This window comes from Lepeophtheirus salmonis, chromosome 2 (assembly GCF_016086655.4).
Source record: "Lepeophtheirus salmonis chromosome 2, UVic_Lsal_1.4, whole genome shotgun sequence".
NCBI lineage: Eukaryota > Metazoa > Arthropoda > Copepoda > Siphonostomatoida > Caligidae > Lepeophtheirus > Lepeophtheirus salmonis.
The window spans coordinates 23,846,220-23,856,602 of NC_052132.2; positions in this window are offsets into that span (position 1 = coordinate 23,846,220).

The window sequence follows — 10,383 nt, forward strand, 5'->3', positions numbered from 1 at the left end:
GATGTAAGAAGTTCGAAAATTATTTTTTTAGGGATCTAAGTATGTCCTATACCCTACCTCATCACCCTTAAAAATTTTCTAAAATGCATTTTTTGATTATTTTGCGTAGTTTTTGGACAAAAAGTATCGATAAAACACTATGGACTATGTAAACTTTGATAGAGAGTGGACGTGTTAGTTATTTCTCCCTGAAGGAATAATAGTTTAATCTGCAAATAAATGACATTCTCAGAGTTTTGTGATATCTTAAGATTCAACGTTTTTCAAGGATTATATTCAGATCGTTTATTTTTTGTTTTTAAGAACAGAAATAAAGATATCCCATTAGAAGGATTTTTTTTTACTTCTTTGGCCTCTAAACCTGAGATAATACGCGTTGTTTGTTCACTCATGATGTACACATATTAAACAGGATAATTAATCATTATTATTTGAACAACGGTACCTTGGTGTGTGAGTGTACGTTGTGATATGAATACATCAGAAGAGAGCGTCCACTAGTACAAGAGAAGCGATGACTGATGAGTTTATTCTATTTTTTCCCCTTGAATTACGGGGAAAACAGATTTGTTGTAGTGATTCCTTATAACTAAGTTTGCCAGCAAATTTTTTGTGAAATTAATACCTGAAAATGAATGAATCTTCAAGTGGGTCTCACCCTCAATATAATTATCTAAATGCATTAAAAAAAGATCTAGCCGCAAAGACTATTAAAAACAAGATCATAATAGACCTTAAGACGATTGATGGTGATCGTTCACCTAAGCGTCCTACTTATACAGAAGTAGAAAGTCTAATCTTTGGGAAGCTTAAGGTGGGCCATTCTATAATTCAGGGAATTCATGTTTGCCCAGGCACTAAAAATATTATTGTTATTGTTCTTAACAAAGATTTGAACATTGGCGTTGCCTTTGCTCACGTTGAAGATGAGTTTGTCATCAGGAAAGTAGCAGAAAAAGACGGAGGAATCAAAGGAATAGTAAGGAGCTTAAAAACTAAGCCTAAAGACTGTTCGGGAAATCCTATTATTTTTGAGAAGAAAGTTATAATTCATTCCCCACATGAAGATGTTGTAAATGAAGAAATTAATTTATTACTAGAGAAATATGGAACTATTATCAATCGTTCAAAACCATGTATTTTTCAGGAAGGGAGATTAAATGGTTTAAATAATGGTAACTTCTTTTTAAGCATAGTCCCTAGGCGTGACTTAGCAGGATTTCTTCTACTCAAAGGTTTCAAAACCATAATTAGCTATTTAGGTCAACCTAAGACTAGTGCAAAATATAATGAAACTGGTCATTTTCCTAAAAGCTGTCCAAATAAGCATCAAAAGTGGTCGGATTACCTAAGAATTCTAGAAGGGGAAGTTCCTCAAGAAAATACTGAATGTCATAGTACTAATGAACCAAAAAGCAGCGACGAGAAAGTTCAAAAGTGTCCTACAAATATGGAAAGATCTGTTCAGGATAATCAAGAAGGAATTCACTCATCAGGGAAGGATGCCAAAGTCGTGGAAGAAGAATCAGAAGATAAACAGACAAATAATAATGGATCTCAGGAAAATGGGAGGAAAGTAGTGATTTTGGAAAATGTTGATGCATTGAATGAGGTATTGAATGCAGAAATAAGTCAAGGCCAGGTGCTTTCACTCTCAGTCGATGATACAACAGGTAGACGTATAACTTTACTTATAACAGGGAATAAAGACAACAGTACGGAACCATTGAAAGATATTTCATTAGTCTCTAATGAAAATATGAAACAACTAAGAAAAAGCAACCTCTAATTAGTGTAGAACACACTATTACCTCAAGTACAAGGTCAGGATCTGTTACAAAAAGGTCTGCTCCAGTTTCTAGTCTTTCCCCACAGAAAAGTGAAAATCCCAAGGAAATACAGAGAAATTAATATTTGCAATCATGGAAACATTCAAAATACTTTCACTAAACACAAGAGGCGGAAGAGACAGATAGAATGTAGATATAGATAAAAGATTCGGACACACTAACTTACACTTCTTACTTAAGCATGTAGAGGAACTCAATCTCATTGGTACTGTTAAACCTTTAAGTCCTGATGACATATTTTCATGGAGAAATGGAAATCGAACATCAAGAATAGACCTTGCTCTATTTTCTCCAAACATTTTCAAAAACATGTTTGGAACTTCGATTGAGAAGTATGGAAAATTACCGCCTTGTATAATCCGTGGTAAAATTGCATTCATCCCTAAGAAAGGAGGCGGTACTCAGTTTGGTCATTGGAGACCAATAACAGTTTTGAAGGAAACATATAGAATCCTAGCAGGAGTAATTCCAAAACAAATTGAGCCTATCCTCAACCAAAAGATAGGTAACCATCAAAAAAGATTTCTAAGAAATAGGAAAATAACTTACATATTCAGAAACATTAAAGCATGTGCTGATTCTTTGAAGGAGAATAAAAAATTTCAGACAATCATTGCGGTGAATTTCCTCACGACATTTGATTCTATTAAACACAGTCATATACTTCGGGCTGTTAAAAAGCTTTTGCATAAGCGTTTTTTCAATCCTATATGAGGCTTCATCTACAATCGTGATCAATGGTTATGTAACTAAACCTATTCTTCTCAAAAGGAGCTACAGACAAGGATGTTCAGCATCACCTTTGTTATTTATTGCTGCAATTGAAGAATTTTGTATACCTCTACTAAAAAGATATAGGGATTTGGAATTTCCTTAGGCAATTCTAAAATTTACTTGGCACCTATGCAGATGATGTTACATTATTTGTAGAAGCCAACATTGAACGTCAGTTAGTTAGAAGAATTGAAGTCATTCTAACGTTTTTTGAAAAATATTCCCACAGGTCTCGCTTGATAATTAATAAAAGTAAAACTGCTGTTCTCCCAGCAGGCATTTGGAAGCCACACTCTTCGACTACACTTTTAGATTGTAATGTCAAAAATAGGGTTGAAATTTTAGACATAGAATGGCAAAGACACGATGAAACTTACAAAATTGGACAACACTGTGTAATTTGGTATATAAAAAAGTAAGAGAATTAAGGAAATACAATCTCCTGACAAGAATCGAATGGTATGGTACTGAAATAGTTCCCCTGGTTTTATATAAAGCACATTATCTGCCTCTTTTAGCTGAGAAGGCAATTAATGAAGAAAATTTGTGGCTGAAGACCCTTCTTTATTCAAAGTACCTCCCTTCTCTCAAAAGGCCAAAAAAATTTATAGAACGTGGGCTAACTCTACTATCTTCTATTATCCCCAAGAAATACCAGAATTTTTTTTGATTAACATAACGAAAAATCCCCTCTTGGAATGGAGAGCTAATGTGTATCAGGTACTCCTCTATAGATGCTTCTGATGGTGGGTACTATTTTATCAAACGGATCAGTCGAGAAAATCTCATTTCCATGGGGTGCTGTTCATCGTGTTTTATGGTAAGGAATGCCAACGTATGATTCGAACACTACCATAGATATAATTCATCAAAACATAGGAAAAAAACATTTATTCAACAATACAGAGGATCCGAGCTCCCTAGAATATATGGCTATAAATATATCTATTTTGACTGTTTATAACCTTCCAAAATACCCTGATTCGGTATTTGTGAAGGGTTAATTTTGTTTCCCGCTTTTTAGGACTGCTAAGAACCACATTCCTCCAACACCATGGCATGTGAAAATGTTATGTTCGAGAGATTTTAAGAGTATTGTTACTGTGATTTGTGAAAATATTATAAAAATAATAGATCTCCCGAAATCTTGGGATAAAAAGATAGAGAGATCTTTACTATTTATTTATGAACATAAAAAATTTAATGCAAAGTTTCAAATCTGGGCTGGCCTTATTTTTCCATAATGTTCCATATAAAGACTGTGGAAAAACTTTTAATTCCTCCATTCACGCTTTCGTAGATTGTCCCAGTGTTCCAATTCTAAAAGTATTTATTTCCTTAAATGTAAAGGGACTAGATGCCCAAGAATCAAAATTCACAAAAGCATTGGTTTTGTTTTGGCTTTCAAAACGAAAGGGATCTGCGGGAAAGACGAAGGTGTTGGAATTATAATTATGAAATTACAAAGCTCTTATAGCTAGCAAAATTACAAATTATGAACCCTTAGCTGCTGAAGAGATAAGAGCTGTTATCATCTCAGCTTTTGAAAGGTATGCTGCCTTCTCTTGTATGGTTCCTGACACCTCTGGATCTGGATGGAAATATGAAAGTGATGTTATTAGGTATTACCCCTCGATGTCCACAAAATATTTAGACTCTTTGAAGTGGATTGTACGATCTTACAAAGCTTTTAAAAGAAAATAGTCTTACTATGGAGACCGTTTGTACTTTTAATGGTGGATTGCTTCTTATATTATTCTTATTTGCGCCTATTTTGGTTTTAGTAATATGGCTGTATGTGTGTTCTAAGTTCTGTATGATGAAGGATTTTATTTAGTTGTTTTTGATAAGTAATATGTGTATAGTTTTTAGGTAGGTTTCTTCTTTTGGAAAGGGATAATTATAAAGTAAAATGTTTATTTATGTGATCTTTTTACGTCATCCTTCTTGCATTTATTTCTTATGTAATTCAATATATCAAAAAAGTATATTTTTGAATAGGTCTAATATACATACATTATGGGAGTCACAGTGCTCCCTGTCCTTGCGTCTTGGCCTATCGCGTACTACGATAGAAGTAAAAGCGGAACTGTTGAGTATGCAGTTACACATATGGCTATTTGAAGCTAATATTTATGGTTTATAGAAAGTAGCGGATGTGCAATAATTTTAAGTTTAAGGACTATTGATAATTAATCACACCTATTTTAGTAAATTTATGTACAACAATATATATATAAGAATGTGTATACAAGAAATTAATAGTGTATGCTGCAGTTCCACCTTGCTATTGAGAAGCCGCCACTGATTATTTCAAATGTCAAAAGTTATTAGTTTGAATCCATACAGAAATGGAATATTGTATGCATAAGTAATCAAAATTATTTGCTTGATCTTGAAATTCTTTGAAATGATTATTTTTCGGTATATTGAACTTCCACTATCAATATAGCAACAAACCTAATGGAGTAAAGGCATACTTATAATTACTAAAATTGAATAAGTAAATACATATAAATGTAATTTTCAATTGAAGATAAACAGAGTTAATGTGATTCTAGGTCTAAATTATACCTATTTTGAGATGATTCAGAGTCCAAATCGACTTAGCAAGCCTTTGGCTCATAGTCCATATACAAAATTGTGCCCGGTTCAGGTTCAGCGATCCTATCGGTCTCGGTTTTGGTCTTGGTTCTTTTACTTAAAACAAGGGGCATCACTAGAAAAATCACTATAACGATAAAGGCACAACCTTCTCCATATACTCTGATACAATAGAAAATGACTCGAGTACTACACCATTGTTGAAAATGAAAGATACTTATAGCAAGTTATTGAAAAGTTAATGAAAGAGACTCCATATAATCTTTGTCTGGAGTTAATATCCGGGAGCAATGAATGAACTGCGAAAGAGTTATAAAATAAATATACGGATACGGAATGTAATCTATTATTCCCCCAGGTGGAATTAGAAGTACGGATAACGGATAAGTTTCTCGAAATTTGTGTTCCCAGCTTATGAGAAAATGCATATATATAATTGTTTTTTCTATTATAAGTTATCATTTTATAATATAAGGGGTGAGGGGTGATGTATGTCCAATAAGTTTTTGTGAAGGGGTGGTTGTCTTATTACGTCATAATGTAGCAATATAAGCAAGCTACATTAAATAAACAAATGTTTTGTCCCATTAATTACATCAATCTGAAAATTGATACGAATAATTGTCATCTCTATTAATAAAGCAAAGTTTGTGTGTTAGTCTTTATTTGTGTCTGTATGAATATATATAAAAACGAGTCATCGGTGCACTGTAAATAGTGACGTACATAATAAGCATATTTTGATCTAAGAAATAATAATGTAGTCGTATAAATGATTATTGTAGGGTTGTGTATGTTGCATCGAACGTGTACACAGGGTACACTTTATATAGCACTCCCTGATGTAAATTATATAAATATTTTTGATATAATAAATAATAATTAATTTATTCGTATTTGTAAATTATTGCATGTGTGTTCATGATGTATTAAAAGAGCACTGATTCTGTTTGTTTTGTTATTGGTCTCTTATGAATATCATAATTCATGTGCATTTTCAGTATATATGTCAAGACATGAATTATATACAAAAACGTGTATGTTAAAATGAATTTTATTAATTTCTATTAGTGAGTGCTCTAAAGGTTAAAGTGCTCAAGAGCCATCCTAACACATGAATTGATATATTCGAAAGTATTGAGAAATTTTGTGTGAGTGTACTCCTGAAAAACGGAGAATAGCCCTAAGAATTTATCGGGAAGTCATCTTCTATATCATTAGAGGAAAATTTATTTTTTCCCGGTGCCTAATTGCTCCAATGCAAGGTATAACCTTTAATTAGGATTGTACCCCTTCACTCTTTTTCCGTTCAATCTTTCATTCTTGAATTTTTATTTATTCATTTAATATTTATCTAGTATAAAAATTCCAACCTAAGGAAATACTCATTAGTGTATAAAGCACTTTTTGTTTCGTAATACATAAAAGTGAGCCTGAAGGGCGTAGCTTACTATAAGCAAAACAGGCAATCTCAGGATTCCTAAAATGATACTCTCAATTTTTATAAAATGGTGTCCAATTTCTTCAAAATGTGGTTTTTTTTGATAGCCTCAAAATAGAGGCATAACTTTTATTCAAGACAACCTCCAATTTATTTACAACAGCCTTCCTCCTTTAAAAAATAGCTGAATCGACATTTTTTTTTTGAGTTACCTTATTTACTTGAAAGGTTGATCCGTAGCATAGACAATAAAGGTAAATGCTAATTGTGCCATTCATTCAGGGGTGCCATAATGTGTGCGAGGAAAAAAAAAGAAGGTGACTCCGAACCTAACCCAAATTTCAGACCTGGCTTAATTTTCCAACATTATAGTTGGGTCAAGTTGCGTCCATAAAACTAGGGTCTGGTCGGTTTTTAATTGTCAGGCCAAGTCGGATTTCATTTTTCTATTTTATGGCTGAATTTTTATTGGTGAGGCCTGTTATTGGTTTCAATTACTTTGCTAATTTTTTCAACGTGTTGTAAATTACACCTGTGAGTTCATCTCTAATAAACCCACATTGATCTTAGTTTGTCTAAAGTCTTTTATCATTATTATTATTGTTAGAGACATTAATGCAAGACTTCTTCTCTTTTTTTTTTTGGGGTTGGGGGGGATTTGTCGTGGGAGAAACAAAATTAGTTTATATTTTTGGCTAGAAGCTAACCTGAATGTACTCCTCCGACCAGTTTATAAATTTATTTCTTATAATGAAAATGATAAGTGCATATCAACGGTATCCACAATACATATATTCGGACAGTTGTAATATTTTTAAAATGTAACACTTGTATAGAGTTTTCTTTTTGCACAGAGTTCAACTTTATACTTTGCATTGGACATGGATCCAAGATTTTTTCATTATTTATTATATTCCTTTAAGTATTTATATTTTCTCAGAATATAATAAATGTCTAAGACAATCAATAAATACAGTTTTGTGGACTTAACAACATTTATTTATCAAGTATCTCGTAAAGTTTTCATTTAATCTGTTCCTGAGACGTACAGTGATCTAATAAAATAGAATATTTCAATAAAACAACGAAACTTTTTATTACATCAAGAGAATTGAATTAAATTTTCAGAAATTACAGAAGACAGTAGTATGTAAAAGTTGATATTTTGAAATACCTACAATTGAATTGAATAATATAAAATTCGAGTATATGAATATTTTTCCACACTTTCCAGACGATTAATGATAGATAAATATTAAAAATACTAAAATATGTTAAAAATGAAGACAAAGTACTGTCATATTGCACAGTAATAAAGATTGAAGGTGAATGTTGGATTAAAATTTTTGTATTTCGGATGGACCGATTAGATAAAAACTTTATATATACTCCTTAAATACTTTGTTTAATGGGGAGGGGGGATTAAACAAAATTGTAAAAAATAAAATTAACAAACATATTTTATTAAAAATACACGTCAAATTTCTATGCTATCTTCTACCCCAAATAAAATTTTTACGGATGCATGTCTATTGCCCTTAAAGACATTTTTGTTTAAGATTTTAAGTCGAAAAAGCTGAAATTTTGGGACCGGAACAGGTAAGAAAATATTGATATCGTGACAGCACTATCCCGGACAGATTCCTAATATGAAATAAGCTTTATATTTTATTATGAACAAGGACATAACAAGGAGCAGGTTTATTTCAATCAATCATGATTAATATAAATACTTTAATAAAAGAAAATCATGGTTTAGAGATAAATGCTAAAATAATCTTTTAAGGTAGATAGTAAATATTGAGTATGTATGTTATTTGATTCTTCAATCATTCATATTATTCAATAAATAAACTAGTTTATTTCACTTTGAATCAATGCTAAAGAATGGAATAATAACAAGTTTAAATTATAAGGAAAATATATTCCTCAATATCGTGGGCAATGTTGCACAATTGAATAACAATGTAATGTAACTGAAGTAAATTTGTAAGATACATACAATCTTGTTGTAGCATGTACAATTTAGGATTGAGATATTTGCTTTGTTACACGATATATTTTACGGTAAAAAATAAACAGAAAGATTACTATTTATCATACGTTAGAGGTTTGGAAAGAGTCCCTATATGTACTGCAAGTCCCAAGCCTTTCCTCACAAATCTCAGTCCTTACATATTTTCAAAGAGTCCAATTTAAGTCCTCAAAAAATAAAAGAGTAGGTAATTGGTTCTTAATCTGGGTCCAATCGATTTCCTGGGGTTCGGTGAACCAGTCTCTGAGAATTGGTGGGGTTGAACTCATATGATTTGTAATGACAAACTCAGCATGGCCAATTAACAATGTTCTACTGAACCTGGAGGGGGGTTAGTACCTCAAAAAAGGTTAAGAACCACTGGAGAAGGTACTTTTATATTTATTGTAAAAAATGAGATGGGTATAGAGTCCAAGTCGAGTCGGTTGTTTTAGCGTTCCATACCAAGTCAAGTCTCGAGTCTGTGATTATATGATCAAGATTAGTTTCAAGTGCCCACCTCTAGGTATCATTAGAATTTTATTGGTCCTTCATATAGGACTTAAAATCTTTAATCACTTCGTTATCTTTATTGTATTTCATTCCCACTAAAAAGAAAAGAAAAATCACAAAATCCGTTTGTGTTAGCTAATTCTTCCCTACTCAAGGGAAATATTATTCAATAATCGCGGAAAATTTTTCAAAACTTAACAAGAACTGATTCGAATTCAACCCATTAATGTTCAGAACAAATTTCAGAGCGTTACTTCACTTATGTAAAATTTAAGAAATTATTTTGTTATCAACTGTCAATTTTTATACTTCTTTTTCTCTGATCAGTGTTCTGAACGGTTTTTTGTACCCAAATACAACTCTATTTCAATGAATTGTATCATGAATTAGATACAACAAAGAGATCAAGTCACACCTAAAGCATAACAAAAACAACGCATGATTTCTTTTTAATTAGGGCCGATAAAAATATGTCAAGTCTTTAGTATTTACGAGTGAATAATATTTAAAATTCAAATAAAAACCTAACCTCAGAAATTTGTTGTATGCTTACAGTGTTCCGAACATTGATTGCTTGAATTATTTTCAATTAAAGGAAAACCAGAGTAAAAAAATCAATATTTGACATAAAAATATTGTTATTTACTGACTAATGGGATAATTCCAGAATATAACAAATAGACATAACTGTTGGAAGAAAAAAAAAATAGATAAATACAAAATTAATTATAAATAAACGCACAACGTCGATGCTAAACAATTTATCGAATGTGCACATTTTTGTACGATAAGTGTTTACCTGTGCAATGTACACACCTTCAATCAATTATGAACAAGTAATAATTTAGTATAATTATCGTATTTCAACAATATCTCATTGATGATTTATGAGCTCGAACAAAATTATTCTATGATTAATCTAATACGTAATATTAAAAAAAGTTTTTTCCTTGTAATAACGGATGTTCTCAATATAAATCAAATTAAAATTTTTACTTTTAAAAGTTAATTAAGAATTAAACTCATTTGATTTGAAACATTTTAGTATTTTTAATTATGTGATGATATAAAAATAAAAAAATACATTAAATAGTTTTCAATTTGAAGAAACTCTTTTGCAATGTAAAAAGATTTATGAAAGTACTCTACTAACAAATACCTAATAAAATCATTATTACAAATAAATA